The 24,653-nt window shown below is 47.8% G+C and overlaps 1 protein-coding gene across 1 annotated transcript in view; it reads right to left on the bottom strand.

The window, feature by feature from the left end:
* LOC149445686 (sulfotransferase 1 family member D1-like) overlaps nt 1-5,185 on the bottom strand; it is a 108,106-nt gene extending 102,921 nt beyond the window's left edge. The window contains exon 1 of the mRNA XM_089653604.1: nt 5,003-5,185. The gene's annotated coding sequence lies outside the window, so the exon portion shown is untranslated. The remainder of the gene's footprint in view (nt 1-5,002) is intronic.
* Between the last annotated feature and the right edge of the window lie 19,468 nt (nt 5,186-24,653).

Raw genomic sequence — 24,653 nt, 5'->3', positions numbered from 1 at the left:
CGCTTCCTCATGCTGCTGCCAGGTCCAGAGTCTCTCATGGGTCCCTGTACGGCCTCCCATTGCTGCTGTCTCCATCGCCACACTCTGCCATGTGCCACTTTCAGGTCTCCTCACACACTGCTGGTGTGTAGAATTTTTTGACATAGGGTGCTGGCAGATTACGGGCCTCCCATTGCTGCTGCCAGGCCCCTAATCTGCCATGGGCCCCTATATACCGCCTCCTCATGCTGCTGCCAGGTCCAGAGTCTGTCATGGGTCCCTGTACGGCCTCCCATTGCTGCTGTCTCCATCGCCACACTCTGCCATGTGCCACTTTCAGGTCTCCTCACACACTGCTGGTGTGTAGAATTTTTTGACATACGGTGTTGGCAGATTACGGGCCTCCCATTGCTGCTGCCAGGCACGTAATCTGCCATGGGCCCCCGTACCGACTCCTCATGCTGTGACGTTGCAACAAGGTGGAATTCAACCCTATATATGTTAGACCGCCTTTACGAACAGCGAAAGGCCATCACCGATTTCCTGATGTTAAAAGCGGATAAAGGTACTCCCTGTGTAACTTAGATGTCAGCCATTGGCAGCTCATGCGTGACACCTGCACTTGCTCAGGCCCTTTGAGGAGGCCACGCTATTCGTGAGTCGGCAGGACTATGGGATGAACGACGTCATTCCTCTGTTGCACGTCCTGGAACAAATGCTGTTAACAATGGCTGGTCAGGGTGCGGTAGACGTGGCGCACAGATCTCAACGCCACATGACCCCTGTGGGGGCAGGACAGGAAGAAGAGGAGGAGGTAGAGGAGGACATTGGTGCTCAGGAATTATTGAGTGAAATGGGTGGTTTTTCCACTCAGCGGACAGGAGTGGAGGAGCAGGAGCATCTGGTAGAGGAGGAGGAGGAGGAGGAGACAGAGGACCCAGACGCACCGTGGCAGTATGCTGTGGAGATGGAGGCAGGGAGTCCCTCGCATTCCTTGGCACAAATGGCCCATAGCATGCTCGCTTGCTTGCGTAGCGACAGCCGAATAATAACCATCAGACAGAGGGATGACTTTTGGCTGTCCACCTTGTTGGACCCTCGCTACCGTTCAAAAATGGTGGCCTTTTTCACACCTGCTGAGAGGGAGGCCAAAATAACGTACTATAAAAACCACCTATGTAGTCAGCTGGTCTCTGCCTGTCTGCGCCAACGTCCATCCTCAGACACTGTGGGCCCTGTGCGCTCGCGTTCCGCTGCCATGGCAGCAGGGGAGGGGTGGGGTGGTAGGAGCAGTGGCAGCTCCACCAGCAGCGGCTGCCTCAGTCTGCAGTCGATGATGAGTAGCTTTCTTCACCAGCGCAGTGAGGAAACTACTAACCAGCCGCAGCAGCAGCAGCATCAGGTGGACCTGGAGCAGGACCTCAAACAACAGGCTTAGGCCTACTTGGACAGCACCCTGCCAACCGAGGTAGACAATCCCCTTGACTACTGGGCAACGAAACTTGACCTTTGGCCCCAACTAGCTGAATTTGCCCTTGAAAGGCTGTCATGCCCGGCCAGTAGCGTGGCATCGGAGCGCGTGTTTAGTGCGGCAGGAGGTATTGCAACTCCGCGGAGGACACGACTGTCCACCCAAAGTGTGGAGAGACTGACGTTTGTGAAAATGAATCAGGCGTGGATTAGTCTGGATTTCAAACCACCAGTTCCTGACACAACTGACTAAATCCGCCATGAATCATGCCCCAAACATGTGCCACTTTCAGGTCTCCTCACACTGCTGGTGTGTTCCATTTTTTGTCATAGGGTGCTGGCAGATTACGGGCCTCCCATAGCTGCTGCCAGGCCCCTAATCTGCCATGGGCCCCTACACCGCCTCCTCATGCTGCTGCCAAGTCCAGAGTCTCTCATGGGTCCCTGTACGGCCTCCCATTGCTGCTGTCTCCATCGCCACACTCTGCCATGTGCCACTTTCAGGTATCCTCACACTGCTGGTGTATTCCATTTTTTGTCATAGGGTGCTGGCAGATTACGGGCCTCCCATAGCTGCTGCCAGGCCCCTAATCTGCCATGGGCCCCTATACCGCCTCCTCATGCTGCTGCCAGGTCCAGAGTCTGTCATGGGTCCCTGTACGGCCTCCCATTGCTGCTGTCTCCATCGCCACACTCTGCCATGTGCCACTTTCAGGTCTCCTCACACTGCTGGTGGGTTCCATTTTTTGTCATAGGGTGCTGGCAGATTACGGGCCTCCCATAGCTGCTGCCAGGCCCCTAATCTGCCATGGACCCCCGTACCGACTCCTCATGCTGCTGCCAGGCCCGTAATCTGTCATGGGCCCCTGTTGTCGCTTGTTGGCATATTCCGCTCGTTCAGATGCTCCTTCTCCTGCTACTCCTCTTCACGGATTCCGTCAGCAGTCTTTCTTGGAATCCGTTTCCAAGAGACAACAGTTTGCGAGCACGCACCAGACGGTGCAGAAACTGAACGTCCTCCTGTCCAAGTTGCTGCTGCCAGGCTCGTAATCTGTCATGCGCCCCTGTACCGCCTCCTCATGCTGCTGCCAGGTCCAGAGTGTGTCATGGGCCCCCGTACCGACTCCAAATGCTGCTGCCAGGCCCGTAATCTGTCATGGGCCCCTGTACCGCCTCCCCATGTTGCTGCCAGGTCCAGATTGTGTCATGGGTCCCTGTACGGCCTCCCATTGCTGCTGCCAGGCCCGTAATCTGCCATGGGCCCCCGTACCGACTCCTCATGCTGCTGCCAGGCCCGTAATCTGCCATGGGCCCCTGTACCGCCTCCTCATGCTGCTGCCAGGTCCAGAGTGTGTCATGGGTCCCTGTACGGCCTCCCATTGCTGCTGTCTCTATCGCCACACTCTGCCATGTGCCACTTTCAGGTCTCCTCACACTGCTGGTGGTTTCCATTTTTGTCATAGGGTGCTGTATGGCCTCCCATTGCTGCTGCCTCCACCGCCACACTGTGGCTCCACACTCTGGTTTTGGCCCCGTGACTGGCCAAATGAGTGAAGTGTGCGGTGATTCTAAGATCGACGGCACTCATCTGCATGTCATACTGCCTGACAGTATTATTTCTCTTCCCCAGCAGACTCCAAGGGCATTTAAATTAAAGGTACAGTGTTCAGCACTAATATTAAGTCTCTCTGAAGCCTAGAAACACCCTTTTTTAAGTTAAATTCACAGCGAATATATTCGACTCGAATCGAAATTTTTCTACGAATTCGCCGAATCAGTCGAATCGAATTTTTGAATACTGCGCTCATCTCTAGTGATAATGATTCGTGGGGAAATTCGTCATCAGACACTGAAAACGATTTTGCGACTTTGCTCAGCAATGTGCGAACTTAGCGCTCTATTTCAAATTTCAGTGTTTTTGGTTTGATTATATTATTGAATTAAATGTATTATTATTATATTATTATTTTTTATGATTATTTATTAAATTATAATTTATGATTTTGTGTTTCAAATTTTATCATACCCGGGATGTTTAATAGACTCTTGTTCGGACAGATTTCAGTGAGTTATTCCTAAAAATTACAGCCTACAATAAAAAACTACATATTTCCATGCAAAATAATCGTACCGCTTTCAGCACCAAAAATCTGAAATAATCATACCGCTAGGGAGGTTAAATATATTGAAATGCAATCTAGCAGTGTATGTGACTTTAACAAATGCAATGGGGTTTATTTACTAAAACTGGAGAGTGAAAAATCTGGTGCAGCTCTGCATAGAAACCAATCAGCTTCCAAGTTTGATTGTCAAAGCTAACTTGAACAAGGTGGAGTTAAAAACTAATTAGCTACCATACACAGCTGCACCAGATTTTGCACGCTCCAATTTTAGTAAATTAACCGCAATGGATTTATTTACAGGCATATGTATATCAAAGGGAGAATGGAGGAGACCTTCACTGGTGTTCTTCTAGAAGCTGATATGGCTGCAGTGGTTTACAGGAAATCTTTTTTTTTTTTTTTTTTTAGTAAAGATGAGAGATACTTCCTTTTCTTTATTGGTAAGGGTGCAGTTGCAGTGAATGCCCAATAGATGGCTCCCTATTCAACACAATGATGTGAATACAGAACACCTAGCAATAAATCATTCACAAGCAAACAGAATAGTAATAAATTGAACAGAAACACTGAAGTGATACTTACCTGTATATTTAATGATCTAATCTGCTAATATTCAGTGAGTCTGCAACTGAGCTGTGCTTTATTCAACTTCACCTGAACTTTCCTTCTGGTAGATGGCTCTGTATTATTTAGTGAACATTTTTACCTTGATTTAAAGACTATTTCACCACATTTCTTCTTTGTTATTGAGAATCTAGACAGTTCTATTGTTCAACAATGTGGTAAATAAATACTGCTAAAAAACCTTTGTAATACAGATTGGAAGTGGAGCTTTCTTTATGGTAACTAATGCAGCAGTCAAAATAAGTTTCTCCCATGATCTCATGCTCTAAAATTGCCACCTTTGGGCTCATTTACATGACTGCAGAGGGATTTGCGTCCCTGGGAGTCACAGGTGTTTGCGTACAGCCACAGGCAACAGCCTGTACAAATCAAAGTGTAGTGCTACCCCCTTGAGGGCTGCTGGATTTTTGCTGGGTCCCCCAGCCAGGCAGGTAACACACTTTTTCCACACTTTTTTCTCAGCTTGCTATTTGTTGTTTTTATTAGGGGTTATCAACTTGTATGGGGTCTAGGGGTATATGGGATGCCAAAGGAACTGTAAAACTTGAGGACAACTTCTTAGCACAAAAATTTACAAAAATGTGGACCAAACTCAGCAACAGTTTTAGTAAGGAGTCCTGAGGCCCCTTTGGTGTACTTCCTCAGAGCCCAGACAAACCTTTCCTTCCGTTTCCCGGCTGTCCTGAGAGTCTCCATGGGCAAGGAACTCCAGAATCTACTGTAAAGCAGTCCCAGTTGAGAACTGGTTATGTATGGCACCTGACTGCCCTCTCCCTTCTGTGGCCCAGGGGTGTAGATGTACTCACACTGTCCTGTCGCTTACTGGGTTGTAGCTGCTTTCAGGTCTTATGCTGGGCTGGCTCCTTCTGTGCTGATAGGCTGTCCTCTCTAGGAGAATGTAGGGCAGTGCAGATCCTTCTGTCTGCTTCAGCCTGTAGGTAGGCCACACTCCCTGGGGTCCCCTCCCAGACTCCAGCACCTGCCTTCAGTCCATCTTCCCCCCGACTTCAACTACTCCTCTGCTGTTCGTGCTTTTTCACATTTAAGGGCTGTCCTAGTCACCATGCCAGGGCTCCTGCCTAGGGATTGGCCAGGTTCCCCTAAACATGCAAATCCAGGCCGCCTCCCCTTCTCCACCCCTCTTCCAGAAAGTTCCAGCAGTTTCTAGAAGGGTGAAAGGATTTCAGACACCCTGACCTACAGAGCCTCCCAGCCTGTAATCTCACTGCTCCACTCCCAGGCTGACTCATCCCAGGCTTCTAACAAGATCTGACTAACCACAAAAATCCTATCTACCTAGAGGGTGCTACAAAAGGAAGGATGACAGAAATCACGGCTGAAGGCACATCTGAGCATTTAAATACTCATCCATGCTTGTACCTATGGAAATGCTCAGATGAGTGTACAGCCGCAGCGTCTGTCAGACCTACATTGATTTGTATGTGTTGCTGCCCACAGCTGTACTCAAATACCTGTGACTCCTGAACATAGAAATCAAGCTCCTACACTGTACAGCCCACTGCAGCCATGTGAATGAGGCCTTTCTGCATAGTACTGATAGTTTGTGCAAACCTACACATTTTGAGGGCTGGGTCTATATTATTGCATGAGATTCATTTTTTAAGTCTCATGGGTCTGAATTACCTGCTAGAGTTTTAAGGGCCCATTTATATTTACACATTGCAATAACGTGTTGTGACCACCTCAACTAATCAGGGAACACTTTACATTAAAAAAAATGCAAAGCCTTCTGTCAAAGGTGCCTGTGCTAAGCAATTGCCAGGATCTCAGGACTTGGCAATGTAAAACAGTTCCCATATATCTATTTTATCGATGTGTATGCAGGTGTAGTTGGCTAGCCTGCCACTAGGTGACTCTGTACCAGAATAGTGTCTGGTTACAGCAAACAGTGCTATCAGGTGCTAGGCCCCTTTTAGGTAGAGCTCTTCTGCTGTGATGTCATAGGCAACCTATCATATATAAGCCCAGTTGGGAGGTGCCCTAGTGCAGATGGGGCATGGGAGCCAAGTACCCCACACCTATGCAGATGTAGTCAACACAGCCAAGGTCCAGGGCAGAAATTCCAGGAGAGGTGTACAGAGTTCAGTAGGAGCAGCTGTGACAATCCTGTCTCTGAAATGACTAAAGGAGAATCATGGGCTGGATGCCGAAAGCCTAGTGGGCAAATCAGAGCCCTCTGAGTTAGCACTAATGACTCTGGGATCAAGAGAGTAACTGCAGGAAGTATACCAGGCTGGGTACAGCTATGGATTGGAACTTGAAGATGGACACTGTCTGAGGAAAGATGGAATTGTTGCATATGCTTTCACATGTGTCTGCTGTGGACCGTCCACTAAATAAGATTGGCAATCTGTCAAGTGACTCTGGAATGTATGTCGAAGTGATGTGACTATTTTGTGCCATTTTCCAAATACCACCAGTAAAGTGCAGGAAGCTTAGTTATCTGTGGAAATTCCTTCCTTGGGGGATATAAAGGTCAAAGGCTGGGAGTATCGTGTGGAGGCCTCTAGAATGGAAAAGGGCACAATATGGGGTATAGCCTCAGCAGAAGGGTTAATGTTCTAAAAAGGACAACAACAGGGCAGGAACTTATGCATCAGTGCCAACATTTAGCTAATTGCAGAGCCCCTCTTACATATGTATTTAGCTGTTTGCTTGAAGTTAAAGTGATACTAAAACTAAAAACTTTTTTTTTACCTTTTTCTGTGTGAAGGGTAAGAGAGGGGAGAATAGCTCCAGTTGTGTGTACGACTGCATCTATTCTCCCCTTTCTTTCTCTTCACACAGCAATCATATGCAGTGAGGAGGAAGTGGGGGAGGGTCCTGCTGTGAAAGTCTATGGAGCGCGGCTTGCTATGGGGACACAGGAAGAAGAGGAAGAGCCAAGATCGCCATCGGGGGACACGACAAGAGGAGAATTGGGACTGCTCTGTGCAATAACATGTTTGTTATTTTAATGCATTTCATCACAGATCACATGACTTTATCAAGGGGATATGATAGTCACATGATCTGTGAAGAAACACGTTGGGGAGGAGCGTGCGGATGACGTCACGATATTACCATTCATTGGAATTGTAGGCAATTGCAGTTACACATAGGGCCCGTGCATTGCCGTGCAATATACTGTGTATAGTGACCTTTTGGAGCCTTGACTGTTTTTTATACTGCTGGGGATGATACTGCCATCTTGTGCATAATTAGTACATTACTGGATGTTCCCCATACATGATGCAGATATGGACCTATGGAATGTGAGTGCATTTCCTATGTTTTAACCTTCCTAGCGGTATGATTATGTCAGTCTTTCTGTGCTCAAAGCGGTACATTGTTTTCAATGGAAATATGTTTTTTTTATTGTAGGCCTGTAATTCTTAGGAATAACTAACTGAAATCTGTCTAGTAGAGTCTAGTAGACATCCTGAGTGCGATAAAGTTTAATACATTAAATCACAATATAATAATTATAAAAATAACAATATAATAATAATAATAATAAATTAAATAATGTAATCAAATCAAACACACGGAACTACTGTATGTCCAAACAATATTATATAGACACTGCATTTTGTTCTAGAAAACATCCCGGGTGTGGTATATCTTGAAACACGGGACTGCACAAAGTCTGACATCACAATCAGGACAGTGGAACCTCGTTTCTTTGCAGATTTTTTTTCCACTCTCATCTCGCCGAGAGCAACATACCACACACATCCGTGTAGGTGCTGCCTTTTTTTGGGTTGGTGGGATGTGGTCCATAAAGTGACATCAAGTCAGGCGTTCTGGGTTGACAACTCCCACAGTACGTCGTCCGGATCTACCCACAGACATTGATGGCATTTGGTGTTTGAGGAAAATGGATTCCGCAACTTTCCAGATAAAGTCTGCATGCAGCACAGGCTTGTCACTTTTTTTGCGGAACAGAATATAGGCATTCTACAAACACTGTTCTAGAAGATGCCAGAAAATCTTTTTGTAGTATTTCCTCTGCTGCTTTCTCATTGCTGGTTAGAAAGTCATAGCTTGGTCAGCTCTGTCGACACCTCCCATGGTGCTATTGTAGTCAATAACAACCTGAGGCTTCTGAATGTTTTTCCCACCTTTTGTTTGTACCATCACTGTGGAGGCAATATGAACTGTACTCATTAGGCACACATCCTTCTTGTCCCACCATCTCAGTGCCATCATTTTGCCTTTCTGCCAGGCAGCTATTTCTCCAGACTTCAGTTTGCTTTTTCAAAAAATGTATGGCAGGTTGCGCCGCTTAGCCCTAACGTTTCCATAGGCATACGTTTTGTGCTACAGAAGAACCCTGTAAAGTTCTGGAGAGGTGTAGAAATTGTCCATTGTTACACAGTAACCTTGGTTTAGCAGAGGCTCAATTAATGACAGGACGGAAGATGTTGCCATTCCATCTTTGCTGTACTTTGGATCAAATTTTGTTCCTTTGCCGGTGTAAATAATTGTGTTCCAGATGTAGCCAGTAGAGGATTCGCACAGCAGGTAGGATTTGACATCAAATCATGCTTTCTTGAATGCGATGTACTGTACCTAGCTGAGCCTTCCCTTGTAGGCCATTAGACTTTCATCTATACTGCTGTCTATCTCTGGCACTTCTGGCACATAGCTCTGCTGGAAATTCCTGATTATTATTTGGGAGATTTCCCAAATTTTCTTTAGTTTGGGAGTCGGATAAGTCTATTCGTCAAAATCGTCATTGCTTGCGAAGTGCAAAAATTTAATGAGTGAAAAACAGTACTCCGACATGACTGTGCCAAAGAAAGGCGTGGCAAGCATTTTGTTGGTGATCCAATACCACTTCTGCAGCGGTTTCCCCACCACTCCTTGAAGAATAATTAGGCAGAGAAACAGCCAAATGTCCTCTTGGTCACAGGGTCCCACTTTCTGCTTCGTGAAAACCTGCTGTATGGAGCAGCTAATTGTTGTGCTTCGTACCTGTTTGTCTCCATCACAATTATTCCAATAACCTCATCTGTCAGAAACAATTCTAAGTACGCCAAAGGGGTTGTCACCTTCAACGTGGAATTTCATACCAGGTGCGCTGGTAAACGGGAATCTTGGCGGCGCTGGTGTACCGTAAACAATAGTGCACCACGTTTGCAGATCACTCACGTCAATTTCAGATTTGCCGCTGTCTTCACTGTCAGTGTCTGAAGACAAATCTCCACGAGTCACTATTCAATTCAAGTAGCTCCTCACTGTCGCTGTTCATCAAAAACAGCTTTGGCGCTAGCAAGATGCTTTTTGAAAGCCATGAGTGCAAAACTGTTTTTATTCACAGAAACTAAAAAACTGCACTATGGATATATCTGAGGTAATGTTACAATGTATTCACTAGAGTAGCACTTTATTTTTACACAGGTCTATTTTTAAAACTCCTGCCTCCCGCAAGCCCCGCGCCCCGCCGGCACAGCGCAGCTGTCTCACGCTCATTACACAGATCAGTGTGAGATAGCCGGGAAGGAGAAAGGGGACAGTTGGAGCGGATAGCTCGAGGCAGCTGCAGGACCCAGGACACGGATCGCAGGAGCAGGTATGTATTTTGCGGCGACTCCGAGTCTGGCTCGGGGTTACCGCTTTTGACAGCTACATTTAACCCCGAGCCAGACTCGGGAAAACCACTAGGGAGGTTAATGTGCAAATAAAAGTTTTAAAGGATAAAGCACTATTTTAAGTTTTTGTTTATGAGGAATACGGCTGAGCCTGACACGGTTATCTGCATCTTTTGGAGCTATCATTCAGCAATTTGATCTTCAGAGTCCATACATTTGGGACCAAAAGTGCAGTAAGACCAAAACATTGTATAATGTGAGGTCACACTGCTGGAGGTGAGCAGATATACACTGTATGATGGAGATTATTTTGCACTGGATTTCTGCGACAGATGCACACGGTGGTCTTTATTTCATTGAGGGGTCACAGGAGAATATTTAAATTATTGGACTTTAACCAAATTCATTTTTTGGACAATTAATCCATTTTATTTAATTTTTTTTTTTTTAGTCACTTAGTTTCTGTTTTTGTCATCACTGTTTAATGTATAGATATATGGTTTAGGTATTGTTATATGTAGTGCAGCATATTTTCATTGATATTATTCATTATTTAGATCACTGAGACATGAGTTGTGTGCACTAGCGGCTACAGTTTTATTTCATACTTATTGATTTGTATTTACATTTGTATTCACCATAGTAAGAGCTTGAGGTTATTCACATTATTCATTATCAGCTTTCTCCTCTTGCCAAAATATACTTTCCACAGTTTCATGTCTGTCCTTACTTGATCTGTGATTATGTAAAGTGTCCACTCCTTCACCTAACTGTTCTGCAGAAATGACTCCCAGTAACTCTGTTGTAGGGTTTATGTGCAGGAAAAGAAATGTTTCAGTTCTTATACTCAAAGCCAAAGGTCACTCCTTAGCATTTTACAGTAATTCCTCTGAACTTTGCAGTGTCTATATTTTGTTCAAAATGCACATTTGCTTCCCTTTTTATGTGGCAAATTAAATTCATCTGGCATTTTTTTTTAAGGCAAATGCTTGAAAATTTGAGAGTAATGGTTGTTTGAAAAGTTTAAAGCAATGCTGCTTTAACCACCTCCCGCCCTCCATATAAGGAAATGATGGGCACAAGGGTTCTCTCGTTCTGGGAGGTCGTCATATGATGTCCTCCCACTCTAACCATGCGTGCACGGCTCCGGGAGCGCGCACCACAGCAATCAGTATGCTGTGTCCCTCTGACACAGCGGATCACCGATCAACGGAAAGAGCCGAAGATGTCTGCTTAGTCATATGATCAGCTGTGTCCAATCACAGCTGATCGCATGTAAATAGGGAAACGCCGGTTATCAGCATTTCTCTCCTCACGAGCTGTCACGCTGACAGCTTGTGGGGAGAGGAGAGCCGGTAATCGGCATTCCTCAGAGGGGACATGTACACTGATCATCAGGGCACTGATGATCAGTGTGCCCCGATGATCAGTGTAGCCCCAGCAATGCCACCTGTCAGTTTCCATCAGTGCCAGCTGTCAGTGCTCATCAATGCCACCTGCCAGTGCCCATCAGTGCCACATATCAGTGCCTAGCAGTGCACATCAATGCCACATATCAGTGCCCATCTGAGCTGCCTTTCAGTGTCACCTATCAGTGCCACTTATCAGTGCTGCCAATCAGTGACGCCTAACAGTGCCAGTCAGTGCCACCTAACAGTGCCAGTCAGTGCTGCCTCTCAGTGCCAGTCAGTGCCGTCTATCAGTGCCACCTATCGGTGCCATATGAGTGCTGCCTTTCAGTGCCCATCAGTGATGCCTGTCAATGCCCATCAGTGCCACCTACCAGTGCTTCCTCATCAGTGCCCATCAGTGCCACCTATCAGTGCCCATCACTGCAGCCTCATTAGTGCACATCAGTGAAGGAGAAAATTCACTTATTTACAAAATTTTATAACAAAAACGAAGAAAAAAACTTTTTTTTTTCAAAATTATTAGTCGTTTTTGGTTTGTTTAGCAAAAAATAAAAAACCCAGATGTGATTAAATCCCACCAAAAGAAAGCTCTATCTGTATCAAAAAAATTATCAAAATTTCATATGGGTACAGTGTTGCATGACCGCGCAATTGTCATTCAAAGTGCAACAGCGCTGATAACTGAAAATTGGCCTGGGCAGGAAGATGGTATAAGTGCCCAGTAGGCTAGTGGTTTAAGGAAATGTATTTTGACATGTATTTTTTTTTTTGTAATAACTAACTTGTCATACTTACCTGCTCTATTTGATGGTTTTGCACAGACCGGCCCAATCCTCTGCTTATCGGGTCCTCCTCCAGCTCTCCTAGCTCCTCCCCCTTGACCAGTGCCCCCAATAGCAAGCCGCTTGCTATGGGGGCACTGGTGCGTGCTCGCTCCTGAGCCCCACTCTATGCATCCAGAAGACACATGGAGCCGCGGCTTGGCCTTGCCCCTTGCTCTCTCCTCATTGGCACACTGGGGAACCAATGGTCCTGCTAATGAGAGACCAGGGACAACCGAGGCTCCTGTGCACATCACTGGATCGAGAGGTGGCTTGGGTGAGTATTGAGGGGCTGTGGGAAGGGCAGTACACAGAAGGTATTGTTACCTTCATGCATAAAGGTAAAAAACCCTCAGCATTTACAACCACTTTAACCCCTGATATACCAAGGAATTGATACAAGTGGAACTTTTGAGGTGGGTAATCTTGCACATATTTTAAAATATTGACCTTTATTTAAATTCAACTCTTGGGTCCAAAGCCTAGTTACTTTAAAGGGCAAAATATATAGCTAAAAGGCCCAATTGTATTTAAGATCATCAAAATTCATATGGTCATAGTAACAAAACCTAGCTACACATGTAAATATTAGTGCATAATCCCAGTATAGCACATCACAGCCATATAGTCAGGGGCGGACTGATAACTCATGGGGCCCCCGGGCAATAGGGGATCATGGGGCCCCTGTGTCCTCACCCAAAATCAAACCACACCCAAAAAAGCCTATGAAAAGGTACCAGGGGCATCTCATGGGGCCCCCTACTGACCCCAGGCCCTCGGGCAGTGCCCGAGTTTCCAAATGGTCAGTCCGCCCCTGCATATAGTATATACTTATATACTGAATCAAATATTACACAGCCGGTTAATCAATGTTCCCTATTTCTTTAGCTTAGGAGGTGTTGAAAATAAGCAAGAAAAATTGCTGTAGATGAGCGATAAATCCCAATGTGTTTCACCCAAAGGCTTCTTTAGGCTCCGTTCCCACCTATGCAGTTTGCTTTTTGTCCTTTTTGCAGTGCTTTTCACAGTTCGTTTTGGTTTTTCTACATGTGTTTTTATGTGTTTGATGTGTTTTTGACACATTTTAACCCGTTTTGTGTTTTGTTCAACTTTTTTTTTAGTGGAATTTTTTTTTTTGCTGAGCAGAATAGAAATGCAAAACGTTGCAAAAACACACTACTCTATTATAGCAAACATGCTGCTTTTTGCTTTTAAAAAAGCCCCTGACCCTTTCCAAAAATGCATCAGCTCAAAAAAGTATAGATGTGAACATGTTCCATAGGAAACCATGTTAACTGTAGTGCGTTTCTGCAAAAAGCACTAAAAAATGCATTGGTGTGAACGGAGCCTTAGGGAAGACAATGGGTTGTGTTCAGATCAAAATAAAAGTGTTTTTTAAAGTATAACAGAGCCAGCTAGCCTGAAAATCACACCACCCAGAAGAGCAAAGATGAATCTGCTCAAAATATAAGCAAAGAATAGAAAGTGTCTCACTGTAGTAATTGGGATAAAAACCGAGAAGTCCTCCACACACAGAGACCCTGTGGTCTTGTCCTTCTCTATGTAATATCCCCCTTGGGGACCTATAATACACAAACAGCCCAATACAGTAAAGATTAACACACTCCTCCAGTAATAAAGAATCTCAAAAGGCCAACACATGTATGTACATACATGTGGGATCATTTTTGAGATCATTGGAGGAGTGTGTCCATCTTTACAATAGTGGACTGTTTGTAGTATTATAGGCCTATGGGGGATATTACACAGGGAAGAATGTTTCTTATATTTTGAGTGGATTTATCTTTGCTTTTTGGGAGGTGTGATTTCCAAGCCAGCTGGCTCTGTGCCCTGAAGAAGCCTTTGGGCAAAACACACTAAGACCTTTCAGTCATCCATATGACTTTTTCTTGTTTATCTTCAACACCTCCTAAGCTACAGAAATTGGGGACATTGATTCTCTGGCTGTGTGGTGTTTGATTCAGTATATAAATATATATGATTGTGATATTAACACCTCAGCCACTTCTCAACTACTCAACCTAACATTCTCTTTTAACCTAACACAATTGACACAAATCACCACCCACTCTAACGGCAACACCCTCGACCTTGTATTCTCCCACCGATGTACTCCCTGTAACCTCTCTAACACCCCTTTTCCTCTTTCTGATCACAACTTTACCAGCTTCACACTCTCCCTGTCTCCTACCTCCCATGCTTCCAACCAGCAAACGGTTACCCGTAGAAACCTCCACCACCTCAGCCCTGACCTTCTTCACTCTGCTGTTGAGTGGCTTTATGATAAATTTGCACCCCTGTCCTGCATAGACCTGGCCACATCTGCCTACAACAACTATCTATCATCCTCCCTGGACGCACTTGCTCCTCTCTACACGCAGAACCAGACCTCTCCTGTCACAGCCCTGGCAAACACATGACACCAAAAGATTCGAGACACAACCGTGCTCTTGAGTGAGCATGGCATAAAAATAAATCCCTGAAAAACTTTACCCTCTACAAATCCGCTCTTCTCAAATACAACTCCGTCCTCCACGCTGCTGAACAAACCTACTACAAAACTCTCATCAAGACCCTGTCATCCAATCCTTCCCAACTCTTTTCTACCCTTAATTCCTTACTCCACCCCCCCCACTGCCTCCGCCCACCAATTTACTGCACAGGAGATTGCCAGTCATTTCAAGAACAAGATGGATACAATTCATGATGAGATCTCCAGTGTCAAGCTTCTTCCTCCAACCAACATACCAGGCTCAACACCATGCTCAACACTCTCCTCCTTCAACCCTGTTACCACCGAGAAAGTTAGTGAACTCCTTTCCAAGGCTCACTTTACCCCCTGTCCCCTGAACCCTGTCCCCTTACGATTATCACAGCCTCTTTCTAGCTATATCCTAAACTCTCTAACCCGCATCTTCAACCTCTCTCTCCACAGGCACCTTTCCCTCCCAGCTCAAACATGCAGTGGTTACCCCCATACATAACCCTTGCTGGATCCCACCTGTTTGAATAACTTAAGACCCATCTCCCTGCTCCTGTTAGCCTCCAAGCTTCTCGAGTGCCTTGTCCACAATCGTATTAACTGCTACCTCACTGACAACAACCTTCTCCATCCTCCTACAGTCTGGCTTCCGCCCACAACATTCCTCTGAAACTGCCCTACTAAAACTCAATAAAGACCTACTAACTGCTAAAATCAATGGCTATTACTCCATACTCGTACTCCTAGACCTAGACCTTCTGGTGCCTTTGACACAGTCGACCACCCACTCCTCCTCAGTAAACTCCACTCCATTGGCCTCCATGACTCTGCTCTCTCTTGGTTCTCCTCTTACCTTTCTCAGCACGCTTTCAGTGTCACATACAACTCCTTCCCCGCTCCTCTTCCTCTTTCTGTTGGGCTACCCCAATGCTCTGTCTTTGGGCCCCTCCTTTTCTCTCTCTACACTTCTTCCCTGGGCAAATTGATAACCTCCCATTGCTTCCAATACCACCTCTATGCTGATGACACCCAGCTCTATCTCTCCACTCCCCAGCTCACCACCTAAATCTCCTCACGTATCACAAATATTCTAAGCAACATGTCAGTATGGATGCCACACCACTATCTTAATCTCAATCTTTCCAAAACCGAACTTGTAATATTTCCTCCTCTCCGATCCCCCACTCATGACTTTACCATTAAGATCAACAGCACAAACATTGGTCCTTCCCCTCATGCCAGGGTGCTAAGATGTAATCCTAGACTCTGACCTCTCGTTTGGGCCCCACATCCAATCACTGGCTAAATCCTGCCGCCTCAACCTCCGCAACATTTTAAAAATCCACTCCTTACTGAACAATGACACCACAACTTATCCACACATTGGTTCTATCCCACCTTGATTACTGCAACTCCCTCCTCACTGGTCTACAGTTACACTGGTTATCTCCCCTTCAGTCTATTATGAATGCTGCTGCTAGACTCATACACCTTACCAACCGATCAGTGACTGCTTCCCCTCTCTGCCAATCCCTTCAATGGCTTCCACTAACCCAACGTTTAAAACTCAAAATACTAACCACAACATACAAAGCCATCCACAACACTGCCCCTAGCTACGTGATGTAGCTAGGGGTAGTGTTATGGATGGCTTTGTAACCTCATCCACAGATATCGTCCAATTTGTTCGCTCCACTCCTCCCTAGACGTCTTGCTCTCTAGCTCCCTCGTCACCTCCTCCCATGCTTGCCTCTAGGACTTCTCCAGAGCCTCTCCCATCCTCTGGAACTCCCTACTGTAATATGTCCGATCAGTCCCCACGCTGTCTGCCTTTAGGTGATCTTTGAAAACTCACATATTCAGGGAAGCCTACCCCACCTCCACCTAAGAACTGTACTTGAGTCATCTCCATTAGATCATCGCCTACAGCTATCACCTTTTGTACCACCTCCTCCTTCCTTTAGATTGTAAGCTCCACAAGCCTGGTGCTCCTATTCCTTCTGTACTGAAATGCATTTTAATTGTACTGTTTCTCTTTATATTGTAAAGCCCTGTGTAAACTGTTGGCGCTATATAAATCCTGTATAATAATAATAATGTGATATACTATGGTTATGTTCTAATGTTTACATGTATCTAGGTTTTTGTTACTCTGCCCATACGAATTTTGATTATCTTAAATACAGTTGGGCTTTTTAGTCTTTTTCTTCTTAAAGTACCTGGGCTTTGGGCCCAAGGGTTAAAGTATATGTGAACCCTCACCTTGTAAAAAAAACCCATTCAGTTTAAAATAGAAATGAAAGGCAAAACATTTGTGTATACATATTTAAAAAAAATACAAATAACCTTTTTCCCCTTTTATAGAAGTGATCACTTACTTTCTCTTCCCAGTGAATGACTGTGCAGGGGGGCATCTGAGCAGATGCCTGGTCATTGGAGGTGTAAGGGACCGCCCGGCGGTACCACTAGCACTCCACTAAATAGGTGTTTCCAGAGCACGGAGTCTAAGTCCCAGGGGACTTGTTCACCAGGGCCCCTGATGGTGAGGATGGACTTGGAGCCCCCCGAGACCAGGTCGTGGCTACTGGGCAAACCCGTTAGTGGTAGTGGTATTCGCTGAGGGCTCCTGCGGGGAAGAGCCTGATATGAGGAGGTCAGGAGACCCCACTGGGAGGGATGGACGGATGGATGGATGGATGGCTGAGCAGGTGCGGGGTCAGACAAGCCGGGTCGGTAACAGGGAGGACGGTATGGTACAAGGCAGCGGGCAGAGAATAGTCGGGTCACACGCCAGGTCAGCAACAGCAGGTCAGATCCAATAGGGGGCATTCAAGAGAGAGGTCAGGCAAAGCAAGGGTCAGGGCAGGAGAAATACAGCAAGGTCAAGCACAATCCGGGTCAGCAACTTACTATTCACAGGTTCGCAGATACAGGATACAGGTAAGACCAGAAGGCACTGAATGACAGCTCAGGGCCATTTAAATATCCCGCCCTGCGCTGCCATTGGTGCCCAGCGGGCGGCCGCGGCTTCTACTGCGCATGCGCGAACTCGAACGCCGCGGCCGGCCCGGACCTAATGCTCGAGTCCCAGCACAGGGCGGCACACTGCGCCTGCGCCGGGACCATCGCGGCGGAGACCGAGGGGATCCCTGACATTGCCCCCCCCCTACGGGCAACCTCCGGATGCCCACCCGATCTCTCCACCACGGGTGATCGCGAAAGAACCTCCGGACAAGTCTAGGTGCATGGACATTATGGGCAGGTTCCCAAGAATTATCCTCAGGGCCATAGCCCTTCCATTTGATTAGGAATTGGGTCTGGCCCCCCTCCTTCGGCACTTCAAGATTGATTCCACCTCAAATTCCTCTTCCCCTTCTACCGATATGGCCTGCGGAGGCCCAGATTCTCGTTCAGGGAAGGTATCCGGGACTACTGGCTTCAGCAGGGACACATGGAAGACTGGGTGGATCTTGAGTGTGTCAGGGAGGACAAGTTCGTAGGCCACCTCGTTGACCATCCGCTTAACGCAAAAGGGTCCTATAAATTTAGGGCCTAATTTCTTTGAAGGGCAAAGCATCCTTAAGTTAGAAGTAGACAACCAAACCTTCTCACCGGGTCGCAACACCAGATCTCCCCTTCGTCTCTTGTTGAATGCCCTCTTGTAGTCATCTTGGGCCCGAATTAGGGCTTCCTGTAGCTTCTTGTTGTTCGAAGAGAAGAACGTCAATGTATCCTGCGTTGCCGGAATTGGGCATTCCGGGACCAAGTCCGGGAGGAAGGTAGGGTGAAAACCACAATTGGAGAAGAACGGGGACTGCCCCGTTGCCGAATGGCACGCGTTGTTGTACGCGAATTCCGCCAAGGGTAGAAGTGGTATCCAGTCATCCTGGGCAAAAGATGTATAGCAGCGCAGGTACTGCTCCAGAGTCTGGTTGGTTCTCTCGGTCTGTCCGTTGGACTGAGGGTGAAATGCAGAAGAGAGGGACAGTTGGATGTTCAGAGCTTTACACAGAGCCCTCCAAAATCTTGAGGTAAACTGAACCCCTCGGTCAGAGACGATGTCTTCAGGGACCCCGTGCAGTCTTACAATCTCTCGAATGAATACTCGCGCAGTTTCGGCTGCCGACGGAGTCCTCCTTAATGGTATAAAGTGGGCCATCTTAGATAAACGGTCCACGGCCACAAGAATTGCTGTGTGGTCCCGTGAAGGTGGGAGCTCGACTATGAAGTCCATCGAAATTTTCTGCCAAGGCCGTTCGGGAATTGGTAAAGGCCGCAGAAGACCCCAAGCCTTGCACCTTGATGGTTTGTTCCTCTGGCAGGTGATGCAGGAGTTGACGTAGTGTTTGCAGTCTTTTGCCATGTCCGGCCACCAGAAGGAGCGTCGGAGGAGCTCTAAGGTCTTGGCCGACCCAAAGTGCCCTGCCATCGGGTGGTCATGGCAATGGCCCAAGACCAGAGTTCGGATTCCCTCTGGCACCACAATCCGATCTTCCTTCCACAGGAGTCCCCCTTTGTTCTGGAGGGGCACCCCGGCTGGGATGGATAAGGCCGTGGACGCCTCCATTATCTTGGAACGAAGGTCCGTCTGGAGCGCCAAGAAGTTTCCTGAAGACAGGATAGTGTCGGGCGCTGGGGCCTCCTTGGCGTCCTCGTACATTCGTGACAACGCATCTGGCTTCGTATTCTTTGATCCCGGCCTGTATGTAATGTGGAAATTGAATCTTGAGAAGAACAGTGCCCATCTCGCCTGTCGTGGGCGTAAGCGTTTGGCGGTCCTCAGGTACTCCAGATTCTTATGATCCGTAAATATTAAGATGGGGTGTGAGGCTCCTTCCAGCAGGTACCTCCATTCCTCTAACGCTGTCTTAATCGCCAGAAGTTCACGATCACCGATATCGTAGTTCCTTTCCGCCGGGGTGAGTTTCCGTGAGAAGAATGCCACAGGGTGGAGCAATTCCCTGGTGCCCTTTCGCTGGGACAGGATGGAACCTACCGCATTCTCTGACGCATCTACCTCCAAGATGTAGGGTAAGGCGGCATCGGGGTGACCCAGGATGGGTGCCGAAGTGAATAGTTTCTTCAAAGCTTCAAAAGCTTCCTGCGCCTCTGGCGTCCACCTGAATCGAGTTCCAAGCTTGGTTAGCTGAGTAATGGGGGAGACCAGACCCGAGAAGTTCTTGATGAACTTGCGGTAAAAGTTTGCGAACCCGACAAACCGTTGGACGCCCTTCCTGTCTGTGGGTTCAGGCCAATCCAGTATTGCAGAGACTTTCTGAGGGTCCATCGCGACCCCCGCGGTGGAGATAATCAGACCCAGAAAAGTAATACTAGACTGTTCAAAGCAACATTTGTCAGCTTTGGCGTATAAGCCATGCTGCCGCAACCGCCCTAATACCTTTGCTACGTGAACCCTGTGCTCCCCCAGAGAAGGTGAAAAAATCAAAATATTGTCTAAGTAGACTATAACAAAGACACCCAGGAAATCCCTAAAAATGTCGTTCACAAAGTGTTGGAAGGTGGCGGGTGCATTGCACAGACCGAACGGCATGACCAGATACTCGAAGTGGCCGAAGCGGGTGCGGAATGCCGTTTTCCACTCGTCCCCCTCCCTTATGCGAACCAGGTTGTACGCTCCCCTTAAGTCCAGTTTTGTGAACACCACTGCCGCCTTTAAACTCTGGAATAATTCTGGTACCAACGGCAGGGGGTAACGGTTTTTGATTGTAACTCTATTCAATTCCCGGTAATCAATACACGGTCTCAAGGTCTTGTCCTTTTTTTCTACAAAGAAAATCCCTGCCCCTGCTGGAGAGGTAGAGGGGCGGATGAATCCCTTCTGCAGGTTGTCCTCAATGTATTCCCTAAGGGCCCCCAATTCGAGCTCCGAAAGGGGGAAGATCCGCCCGAAAGGGATCTCTGAGCCAGGTAACAGGTCGATGGGACAGTCATACGGGCGGTGGGGGGGGTAGAGTATCTGCTCCCCGTTTACTGAATACATCAAGGAATTCATGGTAGGCTGCCGGAATGACTTGCCTTAAGTCGGCATCCCCCTCTGAGCACACAAGGACCTGGGGAACCCCCGGGCCCGAAGTGCGGCAGTGTTCCCGACAGTATGAGGAAGGGAACGAGACTACCCTGGTTTCCCAGTCAATCTGGGGGTTATGAGCCCGTAACCACGGAAGCCCCAGAATGACTGGAAAAAGGGGTGATGCAATGGCATCCAAGCGGAGGAGTTCCTGGTGTTGGCTGGCAATGGTGGTAGAAATGGAAGGGGTCTCCTGGTTAACCACCCCTGATCTTATCCGGGACCCATCGGCCAGAAATATGTTGAACCCCTTTTCTTTTGGTTGGAGGGGAATACCCTGCTGGTGAGCAAAATTAATATCTACAAAACAGCTGCATGCCCCCGAGTCAATAATGGCTGTCACTTCCACGGTCCTTTCTGGCAGCTGAAAGGAGAGGGGTACAACTAAGTATTGGGAAGAATGAACATCGCCAACAGATAAGGAAGAAGAGGTGCACTTACTCAGTTTCTGCGGGCAGGATCGTACCATGTGACCAGCTTCACCACAGTAGAGGCATAGGTTCTGGGAGCGTCTGCGCTGGCGTTCCTCTGGAGATAGCTTAGGTCGCGCCAGGCCTAGCTGCATGGGTTCAGGAGCATCCTCCGGTGGTGGGTTCAGGAACTGTGGCCTAGTGGATTGGCTGTGACCCTGGAAAGACCCCCAGGAACCTCCTCGACCCTGACCGGACCTCTCAAACCTGCGTTCCCGCAGTCTTCGGTCAATCTTGATGGTTAGTGCAATTAAGTCTTCAAGCGCCTCAGGCATTTCTACCCGGGCGAGCTCGTCTTTCAGGGCCTCTGACAGGCCCATGCGGAACTGGTGCACAAGGGCAAACTCGTTCCAGCGTGTGTCCCCCATCCAACGCCTAAAGTCAGAGGCGTACTCCTCCGCCGCCCGTCGGCCCTGCCGGAGTGTGTAAATGGTAGCTTCGGCCGAAGCTGCCCGCTGTGGGTCATCATATAAGATGGCCATTGCGTCAAAAAAAATGTTAACTGAGCCTAGGTGGGGGTCACTGTTCCCTCTCAGTCGGTGGGCCCAGTCTTGGGGTTCACCCTGCAGGAGGGAGATGACAAACCCCACCTTTACCGATTCCGTCAAAAAAGTACGAAGTTGCAACTCAAAATAGAGAAGGCAGGATTCACGGAACGACCTGAAGCGTGTGCGGTCCCCGTGAAAACGCTCCGGTAGGGGTACCCGGGGTTCGGTCATAGGAAGTGATGCGGGAACCCCTGAAGCAGGCCCAGGGGCCGCTACGGGCGGAGGTGCGGGGGTCGGGGCCTGTGGTGCAGGGGCAGATATCGTGCAGGCCTGGAACCGATTTTCAATCTGCAAACACCTGTCCTGTAATACGTTTACCGCTTGCGTCAAGGAAGCCAGGTGCCTACAAACTTCCTCCAGCGGGGAGGGTCCTCCTCGAGGCTCCGTCATGGCCTTCTGGTACTGTAAGGGACCGCCCGGCGGTACCACTAGCACTCCACTAAATAGGTGTTTCCAGAGCACGGAGTCTAAGTCCCAGGGGACTTGTTCACCAGGGCCCCTGATGGTGGGGATGGACTTGGAGCCCCCCGAGACCAGGTCGTGGCTACTGGGCAAACCCGTTAGTGGTAGTGGTATTCGCCGAGGGCTCCTGCGGGGAAGAGCCTGATATGAGGAGGTCAGGAGACCCCACTGGGAGGGATGGACGGATGGATGGCTGAGCAGGTGCGGGGTCAGACAAGCCGGGTCGGTAACAGGGAGGACGGTATGGTACAAGGCAGCGGGCAGAGAATAGTCGGGTCACACGCCAGGTCAGCAACAGCAGGTCAGATCCAATAGGGGGCATTCAAGAGAGAGGTCAGGCAAAGCAAGGGTCAGGGCAGGAGAAATACAGCAAGGTCAAGCACAATCCGGGTCAGCAACTTACTATTCACAGGTTCGCAGATACAGGATACAGGTAAGACCAGAAGGCACTGAATGACAGCTCAGGGCCATTTAAATATCCCGCCCTGCGCTGCCATTGGTGCCCAGCGGGCAGCCGCGGCTTCTACTGCGCATGCGCGAACTCGAACGCCGCGGCCGGCCCGGACCTAATGCTCGAGTCCCAGCACAGGGCGGCACACTGCGCCTGCGCCGGGAGCATCGCGGCGGAGACCGAGGGGATCCCTGACAGGAGGAGAGCAAGATGAGTTATCACCATAGCTAGAAAACTGACCACGCTGTGCTCTCCTGCCTAATGTGGTCAGTTTTTAATAGGAATGTAGAGGGACTGGCAGGAACATCAGGTATTTCATACAGTGAAGCAATTCAGATAAGATATATTTTCATAGAAGTACATGGTACAGAAGGCACATATCAGAAATATGAAATGTGCTTACATATTCTTTAAATGTAAATAAAGGTCAATATGTTAACATATGTATGTGTCTCTGTGTATGTATTTCCTGATGAGATTACCTAATGAGATTACCCACTTCAAAAGACCCACCTGTATCTATTTCTTGGTATACCAGGATTAAATTGGTCTAATGTCAATTGGGGATGTAGTGGCAATTTTCTGACTTTACCCTGACATTGTTTAAAAATTTTAAAGGAAATTTATTTTTTTCAAATTAATTTTATATAAAACATTTGAAAAAATAAGTCCATGAAAAAAGTTTTTTAAAATTTGCTGGTACAAAAGGAGTTTAGACTAAGTTTATACCAGTATGGTCCGAGTTTGCGAGCATGTGGTTCCGGGTGTAGGGCAACCTATTCATTTCAATGGGCTGCCCTACCTTCAAGAAAGTTGGGGAAAGAAGTCCCCGCCCCTTTTTGTAAAATCATGCCACACTGAACCACATTGTGCTGCAGCACCAGTCAGTTTGGTGCCTGCGTGTGCCAATGCATTGGAGAGTGGGTTTCTGTGCATGTTGGAAATGCAGACGATTTTGCGCACGTTCTCGGCACACATAGATGTGAACCAAGTCTTAAGTGCTACATGGTATTTGCTATCTCCTGGACCCAGGATAAACCTGCAGGGGCCAAGTTAAAAAAAGAAAATTGGTAGTTTAGTACCACTTTAATCAGCCCAGGAACAGACTGACCATTCGGGCATTGCCCAAGGGCCCGACATCAGTAGGGGTCCCCATGAGAGGCTCACTGTCTGGTGATAGTGTGGGGAGCAGAGGAGGAGGCAGTCTCAGATCCTGGAAGTAGCTCACATTTCACCGCACGTTGTGGCAGTGCCTTGTATCCGCTGCTGGTGATGGAGCCAGTGGGCAGTGGAAAGGTGAGAGGCAGTGGCATATTGTCCATGGGTGCAGAATGTTCACTGCACACACCCTGCCCCCGTGGATGACATGAATCAGGAGAAAAGTCAGGGATGATTGGTGCTGCGGTGAGGACAGTGACAAGCGCCAATCTCCCTGTATGGCTTTCAATGAAGCAGCTGAAAGCCACAGGAGGGAGAGGAGAAGCAGCTTCCAGCTTCATTGAAAGCCATATAGGGAGATCGGTGCTTGTCACTGTCCTCACCGCAGCACCAATCATCCCTGACTGTGCATCGGATTTCCCTTCTGGTTCCCCCCTGTGTGCTCCTCAGCCCTGGCCACCCTGATGCCTCATCTACTCTGAAAGTGCCCAGCCCCTTCCCCATCCTCCACAACAATGGCAGAAGAGAGTGCTTGGATTTGCGCTACCTCCCCTTTCTCTGCCCACACTCTCTGCCTCCCCCTGTTCCCGCCCACACTCCAGTCCTCTGTGCAGCTTCTGAGAAGAAGATATGTGGGGAAATTGTGTCCGGATCAGTCAGAAGCTCTGTGATGCTTGTGAATGTGCCAATAAGACAGGAACATCCTTCTTCCCTTTTCCTTTTTTTCCTTTTCCTTTTTTTCCCTTTTCTCTTTTTTTCCCTTTTCTCTTTTTTTCCCTTTTTCCCTATTTTTCCCTTTTTTTCCCCTTTTCCCCCCCTTTTTTTTTCCCTTTTATTTTCCCACGCATTCCTTCTTCCTTCATCCATTCCCTTCCTCCCTCCATCCATTCCCTCCCTTTTCTTCCTTCCTTCCTTCCTCCATCCATTCCCTCTTTCCTTTCTTCCTT

The sequence above is a fragment of the Staurois parvus genome, unplaced genomic scaffold, assembly GCF_062004578.1.
Source record: "Staurois parvus isolate SC_StPar_1 unplaced genomic scaffold, SC_StPar_1.0 ptg000715l, whole genome shotgun sequence".
Classification (NCBI taxonomy): Eukaryota; Metazoa; Chordata; class Amphibia; order Anura; family Ranidae; genus Staurois; species Staurois parvus.
This window is presented reverse-complemented; position numbering and strand designations above follow the sequence as displayed.